At 42.8% G+C, this 23,726-nt stretch overlaps 1 protein-coding gene across 1 annotated transcript in view; it reads right to left on the bottom strand.

Moving 5' to 3' along the window:
- Positions 1-21,703, bottom strand: part of ANXA4 (annexin A4) — an 81,251-nt gene extending 59,548 nt beyond the window's left edge. Inside the window, exon 1 of the mRNA XM_025261290.3 lies at positions 21,559-21,703. The gene's annotated coding sequence lies outside the window, so the exon portion shown is untranslated. The remainder of the gene's footprint in view (positions 1-21,558) is intronic.
- Between the last annotated feature and the right edge of the window lie 2,023 nt (positions 21,704-23,726).

Here is a 23,726-nt window from a genome sequence, read left to right as displayed (position 1 = left end):
CTACTTCACATTAATACCTCAGTTTCCCCAGGCACAAATCAATGCATATTCTAATAAATTTTATAAATATTTCTCCAGATACTGTTTTCAGTTTTCATAGGATAAAGTTTCAAATTTTCTTAAGTAATTTTCTCTCATTCTCCGAGTGACTCCAAGGGCCACCTGTCGACTAGAGATCTTTGGAATTCTGGTCGGCTGGCTTTTTGATGGTGGAGGTGTTTTTAAATTATTTTGCCTTTTAATTGCAGACAAATTGTTTGGATTCCCCTCCTCCTCACAGGCTAATTAGCATAGAAACAAGAAGCGATGCACCGCTAACACTACTCTCAGTCATGGAACGAATAGGATAGTTTCACTGATGTTTCATCTCAGTCATTCAACAATCATGATCTGAATGCCTGCCCCAGGCCAGGTACCATTCCAGGTACTAAAAGGCAACCTTAATCTCTCCATTACCTTTATATCAAAAATTACCCCATGCCTTGTCTGTTCAAGAGTAGCCTAACAGAAAAAAAATTCTGGTAGTGGTGGGCAAGAACTCTGCTGAACATCCTTCCCGTTGCAAGGACTCTACACCCATTCTGAAGGTTCATCTCCAGCCTTTGGTCTCCTCCTTCTGGTCATGGGGCTCACTCCTCCAAGGGGTAGCCTCTGTCATTGCTCAGTGGCTCAGCATCAGGAAAGCTGGCCTTGTATTCCTTGTTAGATGTACTGGAGTTAAAGGGGCTTTATTTTTAAATAAGTATTTACTGACCATCTAGTTACATTGAGTGCTTAGGCGCTTTATCATGGGCTTCCCTGGTGGCTTAGACTTTACTGTCTAAATCTGCCTGCAATGTGGGAGACCTGGGTTCAATCCCTAGATTGGGAAGATTCCCCTGGAGGACGGCATGGCAACCCACTCCAGTATTCTTGCCTGGAGAATCACCACGCACAGAGGAGCCTGGCATGCTACAGTCCATGGGGTCGCAAAGAGTCAGTCATGACTGAACGACTAAGCACACAGGTGATTTATCAACACTATATTGCTTCCTCTTCTCACTGTCCAGTGAATTGGGCAGGATAACTTAAATTTGAGAAAAGTTAAGCATAATGCCCAAAGTCACTCATGTAGTAGGTGGTAGGAGCTATGTTTTCAGTCACAGCCATTACTCTAGAGACCTTCATGCTGCTGCTGCTACTGCTGCTAAGTCATTTCAGTCGTATCCGACTCTGTGTGACCCCATAGACGGCAGCCCACCAGGCTCCCCCGTCCCTGGGATTCTCCAGGCAAGAGCACTGGAGTGGGTTGCCATTTCCTTCTCCAATGCGTGAAAGTGAAAAGTGAAAGTGAAGTCGCTCAGTCGTGTCCGACTCTTAGCGACCTCATGGACTGCAGCCTACCAGGCTCCTCTGTCCATGGGATTTTCCAGGCAAGAGTACTGGAGTGGGGTGCCATTGCCTTCTCCAGACCTTCATGCTATACCATGCTAAATGCATGTGTCTTTACACACGTGTATAATTATACACTAAGGCAGGTGTCAGTGATAGAAGCTTTTAGGAGTAACAATGGAATCAAAACTTCAAATTGTCATGTCTTTTGCTGAGCTAAATGCTTTCTTTTTCTTTGTATCTTTAACAAGCTGGATGAAAAAAACAAAACAACAACAAAAACACTCCTCCCGGACCTATCTGCTGAACAGTGGACCCCACTTTGGCAGACAGCGCCCAATCAAGAGTGGTGGCTCTTTGAAGAGCATGTTTCTAACCCCACATGCCCCTGCCCTGGTTCAGCCATCCAACCTTTCCAGTGGAAGAACAAGGCAACATGGCTCTGTGACAGTTGTCTCTTGGAGCCAACACATGGCCAGAGTCATGTCATCTCCAGCTGCGAGGTACTCGGTGTTTCCATCCAAACCCCATCCGGGCACATTCTGTGCCCCTCCCTTCCATGACAGGGCCAAGCAGCCTGTATGCAGTTGGATGGGTTCCACCCACAATCGGAAAGTACCCTCGGTGCTGCCGCTTCAGAGACTGACTGATGCATCATGCCATGGAGACAGTCAAAGGCTAGAAATACTGGAACCGTTTGATTATGTTTATCCTAACATCAGCAATGTTTAGACTGTCCAGGGTACACCAGTAGGGAGAGAAAGAAGGGCTGCTAGGAATAACTCTTCCAGCTTATGCTATGAACCGAAAACAGTACGGGCTTTCATTCAAAGTCTAACATGGGGTTTGGCGCAGCTCTGACATGTTTGCTCAAGCCCCAGATGGCAGTTTACTTACGCGATTAGAGGCAGCGCCCCTCCAGGCTTGAAACACAACTATTCTTTTGATCTCTCAGAGTTGATTTTCCCCTAATTCAGATCAAAATGTCTAGTAAACAGCTGAGAGAGCAATTCCCAGGCTGTGCTGTAACTACACAAAGAAAGCAGGAGTAGAAATGGAGTGGAAACGCCTGCCCCAGAAAGAGCTCATTGCCACCACGGTCGGATTGTTAAGAGTAGAGAAGGCTACAGACAGCGCCCAGCCCCACCCTCCCTGGAGACGGGAAACAGCCCTGTCTACACATTAGGTGGCAGACCTGCCTCTGGGTAACATGTGTGATAATAACGTGTGGATTCCTGTTGGGAGCCACGTTAGGCATTACTGACAAAATGGAGGCACGGCCCTAAACCCCCTCCCTTTGATCCGTAGGCACGGACCCGGAATGAAGGAGTTAGGCTTTGTGATTCTGACTTGTTTTTCCCTGTCCTCGGCTGAGTTGACTGAAGAGAATATTTAAGGTGCTTATCGTTTTTGAGAGGAGCAGGAGAAGGCATAAAGCCTTCTGCAGCTGTGCTCAAAGAATAATTCATAAAGTTAATCACTGACATTTGTTCAAGGACTTTTACAAAAAAGTGTTCCAGGGTGAGCACACAGGCCACAGCTTGAGGCCATGGGAGGGATTGCTATCTGAAGCCCATTTGTGAGAAAAGTGTTTATGGCAAAGGAGTTTGCTGAATTTAGGGTTTAGGAATAATTTAAATAGTTAGAAGCTAAATATATAGGATTGCTGTAATGTTAGCATATTCTACTATAGCTTATAGAAACTAGTGACTTTAGAGATATTATTAGCTAGAAGCCCTTTCTAAGAAATAGTGAGCTTAGGGTGCTAGGAGCAAACAGGACTTAAAAAGATAAGAATTAAACTGAGGAATGTGGTATGCAGCCCAGACATTAGCATGAGTTACAGTGTATTCATAAGGACACATGAGAAAAAGTAGATAAGAGAATTGCTGAGGAAGGAACTCCTTTTGAGGGGCAACAATGATTTTTGGAGAAAAATAAATCTGGGTCCATGGGAACTAAAAATATCAAACCTCTGACCTAATGCTTTTGTAAAAGTATAAAAGAGAATCATAAGCTCGAAATAAACAGGCAGTCCAAGTAAAATGAGAGGCTGCCTCAGTTTCTCTCGTCGACACTGCTCACCCCTTCAGGCTGAATCCCTGGCTGCTGGAGCTGACTCTGGCAGATTCCCTCTCTGACCCAAGGTCTGGCAGGTGCTAGCAGCATGGTGGGACAGGTTCACGCTAGTGAGGGCGAATCCATGCCGCCCTCTAATAGGAAACAGCAGTGGGCATGGCAACGCCACAGCCTAGCTGTCCATCTCAGACAGGACCTTCTCCTTCCTTGGAGCCATCCTTCCTTTGACACCATCTTTCCTCTGTATCCAAGATGCTGAAGCCTGGAGACCAACCACTTGGGTTTATAACTCTCCCACATATACTTCCTCACTGTATGATTTGGAGTAAATTATAATCTCTCTGTACGTCAATGAACTTCCTCATTGATAACATGGAATTCATAATAATAGTAACTTCATAGGAAGGGTTGTGGCAAAGATGAATCAAGTTATTGCATCATATCAAGTACTTAGAATCTCACACATATTTTGTACTCAACAAATGTTAGCTATTCTTTTTATTACTATTCTCTCCGAGTAACCTTTATCCACCACATACACATATTCCAACATACCAGTTTAATGAGCTGTTTTAGGGGTGGGTTACCAACTCCACCCATATTAAAAATATCTGTGGTGTACAGAGTTCAGGCTTTCACATCTACAACCTTTCAAACCAGACTTCCCTTAGGATCCTTCTGGCCACCAAGTTGATGGGGTCCTCTGTGTGTGTCTATACTCCGACATCATCATTGTTTTCAGAGATGTGTGAATTCTAAGACAGCATCTTCCCTGGAATCTGCTCACCAGACTCCCATCCTGGGCCCCTAGTTTCCTGCTCTTAATTCTTAGCAGTGCCTTGCACATAGTGGAGCTGTAAGAAATGCCTGTTGACTTTAACTGAACTGGCTGCTCCTGCAGCCATAGGACTATGTTAACTGTCTTGGCTCCTCCGGCTTCCAGAAGGCCTAGTCTTCAAGAAGGACCCTCTTCCCCAGGGGGTCTCCTCCTCTTGCCTTGTTTCTGAGCCTCCTGGTATTCTCTAAGGAAGCATTAGCATAGATTCAATTACTGCAGTCCCACTGGTGTTTACTTTCTAACCACAGAGGAAAATATATTCTCTATCTTTAAACTTTAAGGTAGGCAGAGATTTCTTAGGACACAAAACAGCACAAGCTATAAAAGTCAATATAAGTAAGATTCATCAAAATTAAAAAAGATTTGCTCAGTAAAAGATACTATTAGAAAAGTGTCTTTTATTCTCACTGAAAGAAAATTAACAGAAAAGCCATAGATTGGGGGAAAATATTCACAGCACGTATATCTGATAAAGGACTTGAGCTGAGAATATATAAAGAACTAAAAGTCATAACACAAAGATGAACACAGCAAGTTCTTCAATGAGCAAAAGACTTAAGACACTTCACAAAAGAAAACATATGAATGATCAGTAAGTATATGAAAAGGTGCCTGTTACTGGTTATGCAGAAAACACAAATTAAAAGCAAAATAAAATACCATTCACATCCCTTAAAATGGTTAAAAGGAAAGAAAAAGGAAGAAACAAAAACAAAAAGAGGACACTATTAAATGTTATAGAGGGACTTCCCTGGTGGTCCTGTGGTTATGAATCCGCCTTCCAATGTAGGAGACGCAGGTTTGATCCCTGTGTACGACTCCACATGCTGTGGGGCAACCAAACCTGTGCACCCCAACTACAGAAATGCCCACGCACCACAAAGACCCAGCACAGTGAAAAATAAATTTAAAAATAAATAAATGTTAGAGAAGAGGTAGAGCAACTGAAACTTTCAAACACTGTAAACTTGAGAGAACTATTTGGCAGTTTCTATTCAGGTTAAACATGAATCTTCCCTGCGACTCAGCAATTACATCTTATTTACCTAAGATAAGTGAAAACGCTTATCAATAAGAAAACATGGGCAAGAGTGTTCACATGAGCCGTACTCACACGAACTGCTGCAACCAGAGACAACTCAAATGCTCATCAACAGATAAATGGACAGATTGCAGAATATTCATGCAATGGAGTACTTTTCAGCAAACGACTGATACAGTGATAAGACGAGTGAATCTCTAAAACATTATTCCGAGTGAATGAAGCTGAAAAAAACCAAGCTAAGGTATAATGCCAGAAAGCACAAAAGTGGTTGCCTAGGGTCAGGGATTGGGGGTAGTGGTGAGGTGGAGGGGCCTACCTGCACAGGAGTGTGAGCGAAGGAACTTTAGGGTGTGACTGAAATGTTCCTTATCTTGATTGAGGCAGTGGTACCCAACTGTACACTTTGTCAAAATACATTGAACTCACTTCACACCCATTAGGATGGCTAGTATCAAAACAAAACAAATCAGAAAATAACAAGTGTCAGTGACGATGTGGAGAAATTGGATCCCTTGTGTACTGCTGGTAGGAGCGTAAAATAGTATAGCCACTATAGAAAACAGCATGGTACTTCCTTGAAAAGTTAAAAATATAATAATTACTATGTGATCCAGCAGTTCCATTTATGGGTATATATACCAGGTGTGAAGAAGGCTGAGTGCCGAAGAATTGATGCTTTTGAACTGTGGTGTTGGAGAAGACTCTTGAGAGTCCCTTGAACTGCAAGGGGATCCAACCAGTCCATTCTGAAGGAGATCAGCCCTGGGATTTCTTTGGAAGGAATGATGCTAAAGCTGAAACTCCAGTACTTTGGCCACCTCATGCAAAGAGTTGACTCATTGGAAAAGACTCTGATGCTGGGAGGGATTGGGGGCAAGAGGAGAAGGGGACGACAGAGGATGAGATGGCTGGATGGCATCACTGACTCGATGGATGTGAGTCTCAGTGAACTTTGGGAGTTGGTGATGGACAGGGAGGCCTGGCGTGCTGCGATTCATGGGGTCACAAAGAGTTGGACATGACTGAGTGACTGATCTGATCTGATTCCAGGTGTATATAATCTGGAGATACATACATACATATTAATATACATAGTCTTTCCAAAAAATTGAAAGCAGGGACTCAATATTTGTACACTCACGTTCATAGCAGGATTATTCAAAATAGCCAAAAGATGGAAGCAACCCATGTGTCAACTGATAGATGAATGCAGAAACAAAATGTGGTACATACAACAGAGTATTATTCAGCCTTGAAAAGAAATTTGGCACGGACTTTGAGGACATTATGCTAAGTGAAATAGCCAGACACAAAAAGATCACTACAATACGATTCCACTTATGTTGAGAACTTAGAGTAGTCAAACTCATGTAGGATGGTAGTGCCGGAGGTGGAAGAAGGGGTGAGAAGGAATTATAGTCTAGCAGGTATAGAATTTCAGTTCCACAAGATGAAAAGCGTGGTACTGATGGTTGCAAAACAATGTAACTGTATTCACACCACCCAACTGAATGCTTAGAAATAGTTAAGATGGTAAGTTTTATCTTATGTGTATTTTACCACAATTTTTAAAAATAATTCTTACAGTATTCTTGGCTGGGAAATCCCATGGACAGAGGAGCCTGGGAGGCTACAGTCCATGGGGTTGCGAAAGAGTCGGACATGACTTACTGACTAAATGACAACAACAAACAATTACAAAGAGAAAGAAAATTTAAAAAATAAAATAAAAAGAAGCAATTTTTAAAAGTGAACTCCTTAAGAAAAAAACACCTCAGTGAACTAAGCACTTAAGATCTGTGCATTTTATCATATGTAATTAATACTTCAATACAATAATAAACATGTCTACAGCCAAAAGTATATGATTAAGATAATACACAGGTATACAGCTTTGCAGGCCGAGGGCAGCCTCTCAGGTAAAGCCTGCCACTGTGTGTCTTCCTTTAGCAATGTCCTCTCAGGGGCAAAATCCAACTCAGTGGAATCCAAAAATCCATACAGCGTCTGCATAGCATCATGGGTAAAGCCACGTCTCCTCAGGGATAACAGCTATTCAAAGAGAAAAATCTGTCCAGCATAGTCAAGCTTTGCCACAGGTTACACTGTTTTTCCCACTCCATTTCCCAAGTTACTTTAAAATCAGAGGCCCTCAAAGAAACGTGAAAGGTCACTTAATTCCATTTTCCTCCTTCAAAAATACCAGTAAATTATTCTGGGCAAGCAAGACTCTAAGACAGGAACCCCACTAACTGTTCACATAGGAACCCCAACCAGTTAATAAGCTACTGGTGTTGATCTCCAGTTCTTGTCTCTTTTACCACTAGAGTTTCTGTATGTCCATCTGCACCCAGGTCACCCAGATCCCTCCATATGAATCATAAACTACAGGCCACCATATCCTGAGACCCCAGTTCCAAGGCAGACCATACTCCTGATCTTCTCTCTTGTCTCAGCCATCATAGGTCTCAGGGGTAAAGAAGAGCACCTCATCAGAAAAAGGAACCCTGAATCTAACATCCGGTCTTTCTTTTATAATCTGTCCCAGAGAAACTAAAGTCCACTCCATCTTTCTTTACAGAATTCTTGTGAGGCTGGAAGGAGGAGACAGACAGGACCTGAATGAGAAAATCAAGTACCAGAGGGGAGTGAGTGGCAAAGAGGCGGTGAGTGGCCAGGCTTCCTATTGTCCTGTTAGGTTTTATTTGCCTACAGGTAGGAAAAGTTATTACACAGCCCAGGCTTTTCCTCACCAACACTACCACTTCCATTTGCCACAAGGGAAGAAAACTCTCTTCCCAAATGAGCAGGAAAAGCAGCTGGGTTTTCTTCACAGATTTACACCGCTTTGACCCTGGCAATCTGGAATCAGCTGGAGAAGAAACACGGCTCTCTTAAAATGGCACGTTTTCTTCTGGCGCTGCCCATGCCCTGTAAATACTGGAGATCTAGTTCTGTGGGTGACTCTCTCTCCCGCCCTGGATCAGCCACTCCTTCCGTGGACCAGAGCAGGGATCTATTTTCAAATCTTTCCAGAGTTCAAGCTGACTCTGGCAAAGAATACTAAAACAGAACTGTTAGAATTCTTCCATGGTGGATGTCTGATTCACATAAGGAACTTGCTATTTCTGATGCAGCCTCTCCTGTTTTGTTTTTTTTTTTCATGAAAAACCTCACGAAGGCAAAGGAGGGCCACGAAAGAAACTCGTGACAAAATCCAAAGGACTAGGACTGACATGAGACAAGATCAGAAGCTGAAAGGAACCGAAACTAACTAGAGGCAGATGGCGTAAATGTGTGTGTAAGAGACACACAGAAAGAGCCAGAAAGAGGGGGATAGTAAGGAGCTTGAGTGATGTGTCTTCATCAGCTCAGTGGGGAATCCCCCCAGAAAACGCCAGCCCAGCCAACCCACTTGAGCTGAGGAGCTCTGAGGTGGACCCTTTACTGACCCTACTAATTCCCCAAGCCAGACACGAAGCAGAGTAGATGCAGGGAAAGGTGACCAAAGCAAAGAATCCTGGTGGAAAGGCATCCTTTATGTATCAAAGAACCAGGCATTGGGGATAGGAAAAGATGCCACCTCAGAGAGGCAGAGAGAAATGGGGAAAACCAGTTAGAAACAGGAATTGGACTGAGTACCGTGCAAACAAATTTCTCTCCTGCTTAAAGCTGATGCCAGCACAAGAAGGACTAAGGTGTTCTGTCCACCTTTCCTTTGACAGACACAGTCTGCACCTGTGTTGTGCAACATGGTAGCCACAAGCCACCAAGCAGTTACTGAGTAACTGAAATGCAGCTAGTGCAACAGAGGAAATAACTTGATTTCAATTCAATTTAAAATTGAAGCAGTATACAATATTTTTTCATAACACAGGGCAGCAGCATTTTTTGGTGGGGCCACGACTCACTTTAACGGTTACACTGTGCGGTGTGCTTGTCAGCCACATTGCATCTTTTCTAGTATTATACCGAATCACAGCACCAATCCACTTGCTGTCAACATACTGACTCACTTTGATATCATCTATGCATTAATGCAACATTTTGAATGTATTTGAATGTGTTTTACAGACAGCATGAATTACAGTGATACCTATATAAATTGTAATTCATAATCACATTTAAATATTTACTTTAATTATAACGTTTTCTAGTATCAAAAAATAACCATGGACATTTTTAAAATTTTTAAAAGAAGGCTTACTGATGTGGAATTGAGTGAAGAGGCAGAAGCACTGTGACTGGTAACAGTAAGGAAAAAGAGATTCAATTTGCATATACAAGTTAGTGAATTAACTGGACAGGTGCAGTTTTATTTTTTCAAATATAAATTTATTTATTTTAATTGGAGGCTAATTACTTTACAATGTTGTAGTGGTTTTGCCATGCATTGACATGGATCCGCCATGGGTGTACATTTGTTCCCCATCCTGAACCCCCGCTTCCTACCTCCTTCCCCATCCCATCCCTCTGGGTCATCCCAGTGCACCAGCCCTGAGCACCCTGTCTCATGCACTGAACCTGGACTGGCGATCCAGACAGGTACAGTTTTAATCGGTACCATCTTATAGAAAAACTCAAATGGACTTTCTCTCCAACCCAGTACTTTGGGTCTATTGGGTAGGATAATTGATATTATTCATTTCACCTGTCTCATTTTTATTTTTTAAAATGTGACTACTAAATAATTCAAACTTACATTTGTGGCTCACTTTACATTTCTATCACATAGCACTGATCTACACATATCTTGGGTAATAATTATTTTTAAATTTCTTCTTTATTTTTAATTGGAGGCTAACTGCTTTACAAAGTTGTATTGGTTTCTGCCGCACAACACTGCAAATCAGCCATAAGTGTATGCATATATACATCCCCTCCCTTTTGAGCCTCGGTCCCCCTCTCCCTCCCCACCATCCAGCCCCTCTAGGTGGTCACAGAGCTCCAGGCTGGGCTCTGTGTTTTACAGCAACTTCCCACTAGCTCTCCAGTTTACACATGCTAGTGTATATATGTCAATGCTACTCTCTCCATTCAACCAACCCTCTCCCCCTGTTGTGTCTGCAAGTTTGTTCTCTACGTCTGTGTCTCTATTCCTGCCCTGCAAATAGGTTTATTAGTACCATTTTCCTAGATTCCATATATATGTATTAATATAGGATACTTGTTTTACTCTTTCTTGACTTACTTGACTCTGTATGAGAGGCTCTGGGTTCATTCACCTCAATTCAACTGACACATCTGTTCCTTTTTATGGTTAAAAATATAATAGCTACTGTTGAGCATATATTTTATTGTGTCAGACATTGTTCTAAATACTTTATATGAGTAATTATCTCAGATATCTCTTTTAAATCTCATCAAGAAAATTATTTATCTTCTTGGTGACTTCATTTCCCCCATTTTTTAAAAAAAAGAAAGAAAAACACAGTATGGGTCTATGACAAAAGAACGAGTGCCTTGGAATGTGTAAAGGCAAAGCTTATCCCTGAAAATAATTCACTTAATTATTCAGAAGAAACATTTAGGGAACCATTGGGCATCCTCAATATTTGACGGAAGAATAGCATTCTAAATAGGAGGAGAAAAATGATTAGCATAACACCAAGAAATTCTCTGAAACTAAAGATTTTGGCTTAAATATTCTGTATTCAGAACATCAAGGCCAAGGTTAATTTTCTACATCCATCCTTTTCCTCCTTCCCAAATAGAAAGAGATTTGATTTTTAAAATGCTTATGTATATTTAAGAGGGCTTACCAAATCTAATATTAATATAATAAGGTTTACCAAATATTTAAATAGTATTCTTGTCACTACTGTTTGGTTTCAACTATTCCCCCTTCCCCAAAACAGAATCCTCCAGCAGGAGTCCTTCTAAAAGAAATGAAGTATCTGCAGAGATCATGAAAAATTTAATATTAACACCTCGAGAGACCATAGAAAATAGAAAATACTGGTTAGCTTAAAAAAAAAAACTTTACTTTTTAATAAAATGTATACAGCAGAAAATTTATTATTTGGTTTATTTCTGTTTTAGCAACCTCAGGACTTTTTGGTTGTAAAAATGAAATGTGGATTTGGGGTAGTTGGTATTAATTTTATTTGTCACTATCAACCTCTTTTTCCCTCCAGTCGTTATTGTTTAAGTTGCCTGCCTGATCTGATAAACTTGTTTCCTAAACCCAGCAAGCATGTGGGAACAGGCAGAATGTTCCACTGCAGTGCTGAAAATTATGGCTCTTTCCTACAAAAGAAAAAGATCAACTTTCATAGGATTTTAGAGAGTATAAGGCCTTTAGCAATCACATCTATTTTCCCCTTTCATTTTATTTTGTAAATTATTAAATCAAATCTAAGCACTGAAAAGCCATTTTAAAAGTGTAAACATACCACCTACTTTCACTTTTTGTGTGTTCCAATCTTTTAGCAGTTGTAATCACAGATGTATATCACTTTATGTTCTGCTCTCTCCTCTTAATTTTCCTAATTCTACACAATCATCATATTTATTATTTTATTAAATTTATATTCTTCCATCGTATTGATACATTATAACTTATTCAATGTTCCTACTATTTGGTTATTCAGGTTTTTTTATGATATGACTAAAATCTTTATAATTAGCTTTGTAGATTTTGTTCTTTGTTTGACCTATTTATTCCTTGTGATACCAATACCTGGATAATTATGAATATTTCCTGTTGTCCTCCAAATTTACAAGGATATCCAATTCTCAGCCAGCCAAAACACGTTATTTGCTATACTTGTTTAACACTGAATTGTCTCTTTTTCTACTTATACACTTTTTTGTGAATTATCTGCTTGCATGTTTTGCCCATTTAGGGATCCTGATGCTTTACTAACACATTTCTAGGAATTATGCACATATTATAGAACTTAATCTTTTATACCCAGAATTTATTATTATGCATTTTTCAATTTCATATTTTCCTTTTAGTAGAGGCAAACTCTGGGAGAAAATTTTTAAATCATACCTATCCATCTTTTCCTTTGTATTCCTCCCCCTTCTTATTACCTCAATGGTTAGAAAAGTCTCTTTTTTGATGAAATGTTGTAATCGTTGAGCTGGATGATGAATAGGTACATGAGGTTTCCTTTTACTATTCTACCACTTTGGGTGTATGTTGGGAAAATTTATAATAAAAAAAATTTTTTTTTAAGTAGCTCTTTCCCACTGTTAGAATAATCACTTTATTTTATTTCTGCCAGTTTTTATCCCACCCCTTCCATGTTCCAGTTGAGGAAACTCTTGCCCAGGAGGTTAAAGCAACTCTCTTACTATATGACTCATTTTGCATCCCACCCACTAAACTTAGCCACAACATCTTCTGTTTTGGGCCCAGGGAAAACAGCCAATGACAAGGCTATTTGGAAAGAGCTAGAATTCAGTTTAAGAAAATTTGGCTTGAAGATCCTAAGTAGCTGGTGCTTTATTCCTGCGAGCTTACTGCAACCCTGCCCCACTAATGAGCCATAATAAGACCAGGGGTGTGCTGATAAACTTAACAGCTGGCTCGCCAAGGAAAGAAAACCCTGATTTGTAGCCATTTCTTTGGTGTAAATATTTTCAACATGATTCAAGTTACTTATGTGGTGTCTCTGAACTTAGAGTTGGTAATCAGTAGACAATGGTATGCCATTATATAGTATTTCCACCATACAGACACAAGAGATGTAAAGAACTTCAAGAACATATGTAATAGTAAAAGGTGGTAAAATAATTAGAAAGTGATGGGGTGTTTTCAATATAATTTACTGATAAATATTTCTACCTTAATATAATTCATTTAATGGCTATATATATATATATTTATAATGTATAGTGGCTAAATAATGGCTATATTTAACAATTAGTTTGAAAAAACCCTGAACATTTAACAGTCATTTCTGATGGATTTCCCACGTGGCTCAGTGGTAAAGAATCCATCTGCCAAAGCATGAGATGCAAGAGATGTGGGTTCAACCCCTGAGTTGGGAAGATCCCCAGGAGGAGGAAATGGCAACCCACTCTAGTATTCTTGCCTGGAAAATCCCATGGACAGAGGAACCTGGCAGGCTACAGTCCAAGGAGTTGCAGAGTTGGACATGACTGAGTGACTGAGCATGCATTCTGACGGGTTGATACAAGAATTCCCCAAGATACCACTGGGAGAACAGTAACAGAAGCAGGATATTTTTTCAAAAAAACTGTAGTTAAAAAAAATGACAAAATTTACCATTTTAATAGTTTTTAATGGTTAAGAGTATCTCTTCCCCATTGCTAGAATATTTGCTTTATTTTATTCCTATTTTCTATGTTTTATTCTACTTATTTCAAAATTCAGTGGCATTGATTGCATTCACAATGTTGTACACCATTACCACTATCCATTCCCAGAACTTCTCCATCATCCCACATAGAAACTTCCTACTCATTAAATAATAACTCATCATTTCTCCCTTACCCCAGACTCTACAAACCATCATTCTGTTTTCTGTCTCTATGAATTTGAATTTTATCCTATATAGGTGGAATGATATATTTGTTCTTTCGTGTCTGGATTATTTCATTTGGCATAATGTTCTCAAAGTTCAACTATGTCTGAGTCCCTATCAGAAATTCACTCTTTCTTAAGGTAAAAGCAGGGTTTTAAGACCAATATTTAAGGCCACCATGAATGCTCAGCCTGGAGGGAGAGTGTGTGGGTGTCACTCCATCTTCTCACCTCTGAGGTATAAGCCTTCCTCAGATTCATCAACGTATAGAAAACCCAGGGAATCAAGTCCACCCAAAGCATGGCTCCAGTGAGGAGGTCACAGGCAGCTTAAATAGGGAGCACAAAAGAATCTGAAAAAGGTAGAAGATCCCATGTGCATGATTAAAATTCCCCTATGTTTATATTTTCATTATATCCAGACCAGTATTTCAACCTAAAAGAAGTTCCTACAACTAAGTGGTTGTGAAAGTGTGGTTCCATGACCAGGAACATCACCATCAACTGGGAATTTGTTAAAAGTGTAAATTCATAGGCCCAACCTCAGACCTACAGAATCCAAAACTCGGGAGGTGGAGTTAAGAGGCTCCCCCACATGATTCTGATGCATCCTCAGATTTGATAACCACTGCTCTAGAGTAATGATTCTAGATTCCAACTACAGATACCTAAAAGGTTCCCAAACCACCCCATGGGCATAAGTGGAGGTTCTCATTCATGATCCTTCACCAACAATAAGTTAATGGGGGACTTCCCTGGTGGTCCAGAGGTTAAGACTTTGCCTTCCAATGCAGGGGGTATGTGTTCCATCCCTGGTGGGGAAGCTAAGAGCCCAAATGCCTCTGGGCCAAAAAGCCAAAAACATAAGTAATAACATTAACAAAATTCAATAAAGACTTTACAAAATGGTCCATATTAAAAAAAATCTTTAAAAAAGAATAAGGTAATAGGGAAAAAAATGAGCAAAATTTTATTAACAGAAGGGGGGAATCATAATATTAACATCTTTTAATATGTTATACACATGCATGTGTAAATAGTTATGCATAAATATGACTCAGGATATATGTCTGCCAAAGATTATTTGAATAGTAGAGTTCTCAACACCATCCAGTGCAAGCACACCTTACTCCTGGAAGGCCTGATCTGTTAATTTACACGATCTGTGAAACTCCAGATTCCAGTCTTCTCCCACGTTTGAGTGTTGGCCTCGGCTGTAGGGCACACATTCAGTCCAGGAGCTAGCAGGCTGCGAATCCACAACAAGGGCAGAGCTCCAGTCCTTGCTTCAAGATCTAACCCCACCTGTGGGAGCCAGTTTATTCTGGCATCAAGCTGAGGTAGACTATTGTGCAAGATTTCTGCCAGGATTAGCAATCAATCTCTATTACACCCTCCTTCCTCATTGAGAGAGCCTTCATGAGTTGAGGGACTGAGTTTGGTAAACCAGGAAAGTGGAACTCTCCTAGGAAGAAAGAATGATTGGTCCAAGGCAAGCCCATTCCAAATGCCACAGTGGTTTATGAGTAGCCACGTGATACACTGTGGAGGTTGAGAAGTAAAGGCAAGCCTGTCTAGAGGCTTGGAGAAGGAGCGTTCCCCATGCTAAAATGACTGAGTCAGCCTACCAACTTCCCCCTTTCTTTTGGCCTTGGATGAAGGCACGACTTGGGCTTCCCTGGTAGCTCAGCTGGTAAAGAATCCACCTTCAATGCAGGAGACCCCAGTTCAATTTCTGGCTTGGGAAGTTCCCCTGGAGAAAGGATAGGCTACCCACTCCAGTATTCTTGGGCTTCTCTGATGGCTCGGACAGAAAAGAATCCGCCTGCAATGCGGGAGATCTGGGTTTGATCCCCGGGTTGGGAAGATTCAATGGAGGAGGGCATGGCAACCCACTCTAGTATTCTTGCCTGGAGAATCCCATGAACAGAGGAGCCTGGCAGGCAGCAGTTTATGGAGTCGCAAAAAGTCAGACATGACTGAGCAGCTAAGCACAGAAGGCATGACTCAAGTGTCCAGAGCTATGGCTTCAAAAGGATCCTAATTAGTACAGAGGGTAAGGCAGCTGGCATGGTATCTTGGGAAAAGCTTTTAAACTTTAGCAGGCACAAAAATCCCCTGGAGAGTGTTTAGAAATACGGATCTGGGGGATGTCAGACTCTAGAGCTTGAGTCAGTAAATCTTGGGTGGGGCTCAGAGACCTTACTCAATTAAGTTTCAACAATGCAGTCCTGGTTATTCTCACACCCAGCTCTGAGCCCTGACTCTCAAATAGGTGGTCTCTGCATGAGACCCCTTGTTTCAAAACTGCCGCTTGCTGTGTGTGCAGGCACTCATCGTCTTCACTTAAACATTTGAGGGCTTCCTTGGTGGCTCAGTGGTAAAGAATCCGCCTGCCAATGCAGGAGACCCAGATTCGATCCCAGATCTGGGAAGATCCCACATGCTGAGGAACAATGAAGCCCATGCACCACAACTACTAAACCTGTGCTCTAGAGCCTGAGGGCCGAACTAATGAAGCCTCAACTACTGAAGCCCGCAGGCCCTAGAGCCCGTCTCTGCATCAAGAGAAGCCACCACAATGAGAACCCCATGCTTCGCAACTAGAGAGTAGCCCCACTCTTTTCAACTACAGAAATGCCCACACAGCAACGAAGACCCAGCACAGCCAAAAATAACAAATAAATAACTGTAAAAAAAGCTTATTTTGCTCCTATCAGGTACTAGGCATTGTGAAAGAAACAAAGTTGAAGATGATTTTGCTCTCAAGAAGCATGAAAGCCAGTAAGAGAAACAAAACTAGTATGTAACCAATCCAATGACAAAGCAGCACTGGGCAGCTATTAACATTAGAACTTCAAGGAAGGGAGAGACTACAGACTAAGTAATCCCACCTCACTTCCCCCACCCAAGAGAGTCAGAGATTTCATTTGATTAAGGCTCAGATAGGATTTTAACAGCCAAGAGTCCATAGGCAAAGACAGTAAAAATGAGGCTTTCTCTCTGATTATGACTGATATGACTTATTTGGAAAACAGAATATCTGACCTTTGAGCAATACAGGTTTGAACTTCCCCAGGACAACTTATACCTGAGTTTTTTTCACTAAATGCTACTGCACCACTACACCTTCCACAGTTGGTTGAATCTGCAGATGTAGATCCCAAGATATCCAGGATCAAAGGATAAGGCAGTAGGGAAGTAGGAAGTGTAAAGTGATACGTGGATTTTTCAACTGGGCAGGAAATGCATTAAGAGTCAAATGCATTAAGTTCGGAGTTTGGCTGGTTTAAGGATATGATGGGAGTGGAGACAAAGAATGGAACAATCATTTTTTAAAATGGGTCATTTGGACCTCTGTGCTTCCAGCGCAGAGGGAGTGGGTTCAACCCATGATCGGGGAACTCCAATGACAAATGCTGTGCAGTATGGTAAAAAAAGAAAGAGAAACTTTTTCAGCAAGTGGATCATTCTGTAGGGCTCAGAGGTTGGAATAAATTTTCTAGGCCATGAAAAATCACACATGCACTCAGCGCACACCTTTGGTGAGCACTCACTAGGCAATGGGCCAGAGGAATGGGGCTCTGTGGTCCTGATCTCAGAGGAGCTCAAAGCTGAGAGGAGGGCACAAGTCTGTAATCAAGAAAAAATAAAGCGTGGTGGGGGGATCACAGGGAGACAAGGGCACACAGAGGAGGACCCTCACCCAGATTACATCCAAGACAAACCTTGAAGAGTTGGCCTGGTGTAGGACAGGGAAGCTGGGAGTCTTGTTTCTCCAAGGCTGAATCTCTGCCTTGATTTCCTTCCTGGTACCCAGAGTTTCCTTTTTATTTACAAACATCTATCACAAAACTGGCGGCTTCCCAGGTGGCGCCAGTGGTAAAGAACCCACCTGCCAATGCAGGAGGCATAGGAGATGCAGGTTCGATCCCTGGGTTGGAAAGATCCTCTGGAGGAGGGCATGGCAACCCACTCCAGTATTTTTGCCTAGAGAATCCCATGAACAGAGGAGCCTTGTGGGCTACGGTCCACGGAGTCACAAAGAGCTGGACAGGACTGAAGCGATGTAGAATGCATGCACACTAGCATTATCATATAACATTGCTAAACACAGAAGCAGATGCAGGAGAAAATAGGAATTTATAACTTAGGCCAGCAACTCATACTATGGGATCCCTGGAATCTCTAAGACCTAACTCCCAATAATTGGTCCTGTCTCCCAAGGGCCCACAGAATGACATTAATTTCTGAGGGCCCTCAAGCTCTGGCCTCTGGACTAGCCCTGCTCTGGCTGAATGGCTCTCCTCCATGCCTGTGCAAAAACCCTTCTTCTCCTATTCCCACCTCCAAGATCATTCTCATTCCCCCTTCAAGAAGCCTTCTCTGACCACCCATGATGGGGTTCGGTGCACCTCTTCAGTTCTATGGCAGGCCAGGCACAGTGCATTGAAGTGCATTCACTTCTCATGCAGTCCTATGAGTTTTTAATTGTTGATTTGCTTGTTTATCTCCCTAAGGATGGGGTCTCGGTATTTTACCCTTGAATATATAGCATCTGTCACATTGTATAATAAATAAATGAACCTTTATCCATTTGGTGGGGGCCACTGACATTCTGCCCACCAACTGAAGGCCCTTCCATGCGCATGTCCAACCATATCTTTCAGATAAATTCCTAATATTCAAATGGATGGAACACAAGTCAATGGATTTTAAAATTTTGAGAAACACACTGCCAAATTTCAGGGCAATTCTTAACACAGTGTCTAGGCATTTGACTGATCTCAAGCATCTTGAACATTTAAGACAAATTCTTCAAAGGTGGTGGTTCAGGTTCCCACAGCAAAGCTCTCTGTCCAGTTCAAACATAACTGAATAAATTATTCCCAATAAAACCAACACAACAGGCAGATTCCTGGGTCCCACCCTGTTATACTGCATCAGAACGCTGGGGGCAAAAATCTGTATACTGTGCAAGCTTCCAGGGGGATGCACCCAAAGTTGGGAGACAATGGCTTTAGAAGTCATCTTAGTTTAGCCTTCTCCCCTTCCCAGTTCCATGAGAAAGGGGCTGTGGGGCTTCTGCCCAGATATCTCTGGTGACAGAGCTCCTGCCAACTCCAAACCCATCCAGCCTGTGGGTTTCAAAAGTCATTTCCTTAAATTTAACCAGAACCTACCATCCAAAACACTCCTGCCCAGCTCTTCCCAGGGCCACAAAGAGTGAGCTGATTCCCTTATTCACAAGCCAAGCCCCTCCTGAATCCAAGGCCATTAACCTGTATTCCCATACTACTGCCAGCTCCAGTTCTTCCCACCATAGTTTACATATCCGCTTGACCAGAAGAAAAATGAAAAGGAAAAGAAAAACATTTGGTCAAGATTAGTTTATAAACCAGGAAGCTAAAAATCCAAATGCCAAATCACTCTGAACCAAGCACTGACAGAGCCACAGTAAGGCAGGGAGGCTAAGGGAACAGGCTTTAGTACCATTGTGTGTGTGTGTGTGCACACACGCACACATGCATGCTCAGTTGTGTCCAACTCTTTGCAACCGTATGGACGGTAGCCCACCAGGCGCCTCTGCCCATGGGATTTTTCAAGCCAGAAAACTAGAGTGGGTTGCCATTGCCTCCTCCAGGGGATCTTCCAGACCCAGGGATTGAACCCAAGTCTCCTGTATCTCCTGTATTAGCAGGTGGATTCTTTACCACTGTGCCATCTGGGAAGCCAGTATCCAGCAGCTGGATTTAAATCTTTTTGCAAGGAGTCCAACCCTTGTACCACCACTTGGAGCCCTGGGATCTCTTCTGTAAAACAAGTTTAATAATCCTGCCTCAGGTTGGGAAAAAAAAAAAAAAAAGATTAAATGAGGGGACTTCCCTAATGGTCCACTGGTTAAGAATTTGTCTTCCAATGCAGGGGCACAGGTTTGATGCCTGGTTGGCGAAGTAAGATCCCACATGCTGCAGGGCAACTAAACCTGTGCGTTGCAAGGTTGAGCCCGAGCGCCACAACAAAAGGCCACGCATGTTGTGATGAAGATCCTACATGCCACAACTAGCATGCTGTTCAAAGTCCTTCCAGGGAAGACACCGCAGCATCTACCAAACTGCCTCCATAAGTAGCCCTCATTGCAGTGAAAGCAAACTCCCAAAGGTTACGTTTGGGCCAACTCACAGCCCAAAGTCCAAACAAAAATTTTAGAAGTTTATTCTTTTATATAAAGAAAGTATTTAAATTTTGAATCCTACCACAAAATATACTTGTAATTGTTTTAGTATAAAAAGCGTTTTTATCCTCAAATGTCTGGATAAAATTGGACAACCAAGGAAAATCTACCCTCTCCTTTATTCTGAATCATCAGGTACTCCTTGGCACAACATCTGTTACTCGAGTGCCTCCCCTCACCTCCATCTCCCTTGGAGAAGAGCAGGCTTGGTCTATCAGCAGATGAGCAAGGGCTGGGAAAACAGATGAGCTGCAGATATGAGAAATGGGCCACAACAGTTCGAAAGACCAGGCGGTCATCCCCTTCAGACACTGAGGACTGGCCTGCTTAAACCTGACTACACATGTTACTCTCTAAAAAGCTTTCAGACAAAAAATATCCTTAACCAAATGCAAGCATATCTAGGAAGGAAATTCACAGCATTTTTGACCCAGTAGTTGTGTGTATGTCTGCCTGCGTTTGCACTCATGTGTGTATCCCCGAAGCAAAACAAATCTGATCTAAGCTGAGGGAGGCAGCCTGGCCTTGATCAGAAAGGACCCTGGGAAGTCAGCCGGTCCTCGCCGTCTAAGGATACCCATTTCCTCATTCCTGCCCACTTCCTCTGTTGCTTGCTCTTCCACCTCTGTCATCTGAGAATTCCATGGCAACTAAAGAGCTAGAGCTTCCCCATCAACAGTTACTTGCAATATAAGGAGAAGGCGGAGGGTTCTAGAATTGATGGGCAATGGGACGCATCATTTTAGACGGGGAGGGGGGGGGCGGAGAATCCTATTCATTCTTTCCACTGTCACCTGAAGAGAGGCAGATACTCACTTTTCCTGAAAGCTGTGGGTTACTCAGGTCTCACACTCTCCCAACAGCTTACACAAGACTTTCATCAATTTGGGAAGCACTTACAGTTGGGCAGATTGTTGAAAAGCAATAACCTCTTTGGTTCCAGAGTCTCCAGCTGGTCAAAGCCACGACCATAGAGTAAGACTGGGCCATTCGCAGGCTCAGTTCATGGATCTCACAATAATAACAGATTCCCATGTGCCAGGCATTGTACTGAAGCCATTAGGTCCACAAGGAGAGAAAGAGTAAGAGACCAGGATAAAGGAGTAAGTTTCTTAAAAGGAGTAAATAAAGAATTAAAAAAGCAAAACGTGGGTGTTAGAGTCAGTTCCAGGGAATATTACTCAATCCTTTCTTTGTAACTCCTAAATCCAGCACAGCGCTTGGCACATGAACTCGATAAATAACTGCAGTGACCTCTGACATTCTAAGCTCCACACAGTGCTCCGGAGGTCCTTCTGCAAGGGGCGGCTGGATACGGGCGGTGTCTGCCTCCCGCTCGCCCACCCGGAGCGAGTCCCGGCCGGCTCCACCCTGTGCCGTCGCCAGCACCTCCGCCTGGGCGCGGCGCCCGACCGGCCACCCCCGCGAGGCCCTCCAGAGCTGCCGCACCCCTTCTGGAGACCAGGACCACCGGCCCGGGGCCCCCTTACCCCAGAGGCCGAGATGGGACGGCGCCCGTTCTCTGCTGCCACGGAGATCACACCCAGGCAGGGCCGGGCAGCGGGTCTTATCCCGGACGGACCCGCCCCGCTTCGGGGTGGAGACTGAGCCCAAGTTCCTGGTTGTCCCTCTTCTCACGAGACCGGAAAGTCCTCCGCGGGCGAAGCGCACCTGGAGTCCGGGGAGCCAGGGATGACGCTTCAGGCCTCGTCCCCCGCCGGGATCCCAGATCGCCTGCCCCGCCCGGGTTCCCGCGAGTCGGAGCAGTGGGACTCTCAGATCGCGGGTGCCCGGGCGCCCCTGCACTCCAGGAGGCTCGCGCCCTGCTCCCACCGCGGCCGGGATTGCCGCTCAGAGTCAAAGCTTCCTCCCCGGGACATTGCACTTTCTAACGCGAAGTGGAAAGTGGAACGGCCCATTTACATTCCCGCGAATCTCCCAGTCGTTCCACTTCTCCCTTGAAAAAAACCGAGTTCCCTTTCTTGGGGAAACTTTTGGGAATGGGAGTTTGGGGCAGTTCCAGAGCTTTCTCTCTTTACCCGTAAATTACCGGGGTTCGCTGCTGGTCCGTAGCTCCCAGGTTCGGCCTTGAAGGCGAGCTCCCTACCCCTTGTTATACAGTGTTGTATGTTAGTATCTGCCTCTCCTACAGGACTCGAGCCTCTTGAAGACACTAACTGTATCTACGTGGTCATTGCACACACACCCAGTACCATGCTGGTTCATGGCAGGTACTCAGTGAATGCTTGCAAAATGAACCCATTGGGTATATAAGTAAATTCGGACTTTTATTTAACAGAAGGTAGGAAGCTTTGGAGAGTGTGTTTTATATCCAACAGATAAAGTGACTGTTAGCACCCTTATAGCTGTAGAGGTAACGATAAATTATTTCCTTAAGATGCAGCTACAGAGGGTGACTTAATATGGTTAAAGGCATGGGTTTTGGAACCAGACTGATTTGGATTCCGCCGCCTTTTTTCTGCTTGATATTCTGAAGTTTCTGAACTTCAGTTTATGAACTAACGTGGAAGAAACTAAATTAACAAGACAAACAGTGGAAAAAGAATGAAAAAAGATTAATTCCTTTTCTCAGAGGGATTAGAAAGACTACTTATTCCTTAAAAAGTAAAAAATAAAAGGTTAGAAATTGAGCAGATGCAGCCTGCCAAGATCACCTTTACTAGGCAGGTGTACCCAGCTCACAGCGGCCCTTTTCTGTTCCATGACTGCCCTCCTCCCGGGTTGGGAAGCCACAGCCAGTGCTGACTTTATAGGATACCAAAGGCCAAGAACTGATCAATGAGAGCCTTCCTATTCCAGAGCTCCCATGGGCTTAGCCTGAGGCTAAATTTCTGCAGAAACCACTCCTGTGTTGTTTTTTCCTTTATGCAATCCTGTATGACTCACAGGTTTTCCTGAGAATATCCCCTCACTAAAGCACTTACACAAGAATCTATATCTTGGGCTTTGCTTCTAGGCCACTTGAGCTTCAAGTATTTTATTTAATTAAAAAAATTTATGAGTATTTAAAAATTAGTATAATCATTGAAATTAAAGACTCAAAGAAGCCTTTAAATTAAGGATAGCAGGGGACTTCACTGGTGGTCCAGTGGCTAAGACTCCACACTCCCAATGCAGGAGCTAGATCCTCTAGATCCCACATGCCCACTCCAACCCCCTCCTCCTACCCCTTCCCACATCCCCTAACTTCCCATTGCAAGTAAAATCCACATGGCACAATGAAGAGCTGGAGTGTCGCAACTAAGACCCAGCATTGTCAAATAAAGTAACTGATTAAAGATAGAATGAGCACATGCATTGCCACCTCTTGAAATCTGACACAAGCAATAGTAGATTTTTTTAAAAGAATGAACTAGTGCCATTTGTACCAACATGAATGGACCTAGAGATTATCATACTAATAATCAGAAAGAGAAGTCAGAAAGAGAAAGACAGATATAATAGAATATCACTTATATGTGAAATCTAAAATATAAATGAACATAGCTAAAAAACAGAAAACAGACTCATGGTTAGAGAACAGACTCTTGGCTGTCAAGTGGAAAGAGGGTGGGCGAGGGAAGGATTGGGAGTTCGGAATTAGGAGATTCGAACTATTAGATGTAAATAAGATGGATAAACAACAAGGTCCTACTAT

The sequence above is a fragment of the Bubalus bubalis genome, chromosome 12 (genome assembly GCF_019923935.1).
Source record: "Bubalus bubalis isolate 160015118507 breed Murrah chromosome 12, NDDB_SH_1, whole genome shotgun sequence".
NCBI classification, from domain to species: domain Eukaryota; kingdom Metazoa; phylum Chordata; class Mammalia; order Artiodactyla; family Bovidae; genus Bubalus; species Bubalus bubalis.
Note: the sequence above shows the minus strand (reverse complement) of the source record. Positions and strands in the feature narration are given on the sequence as shown.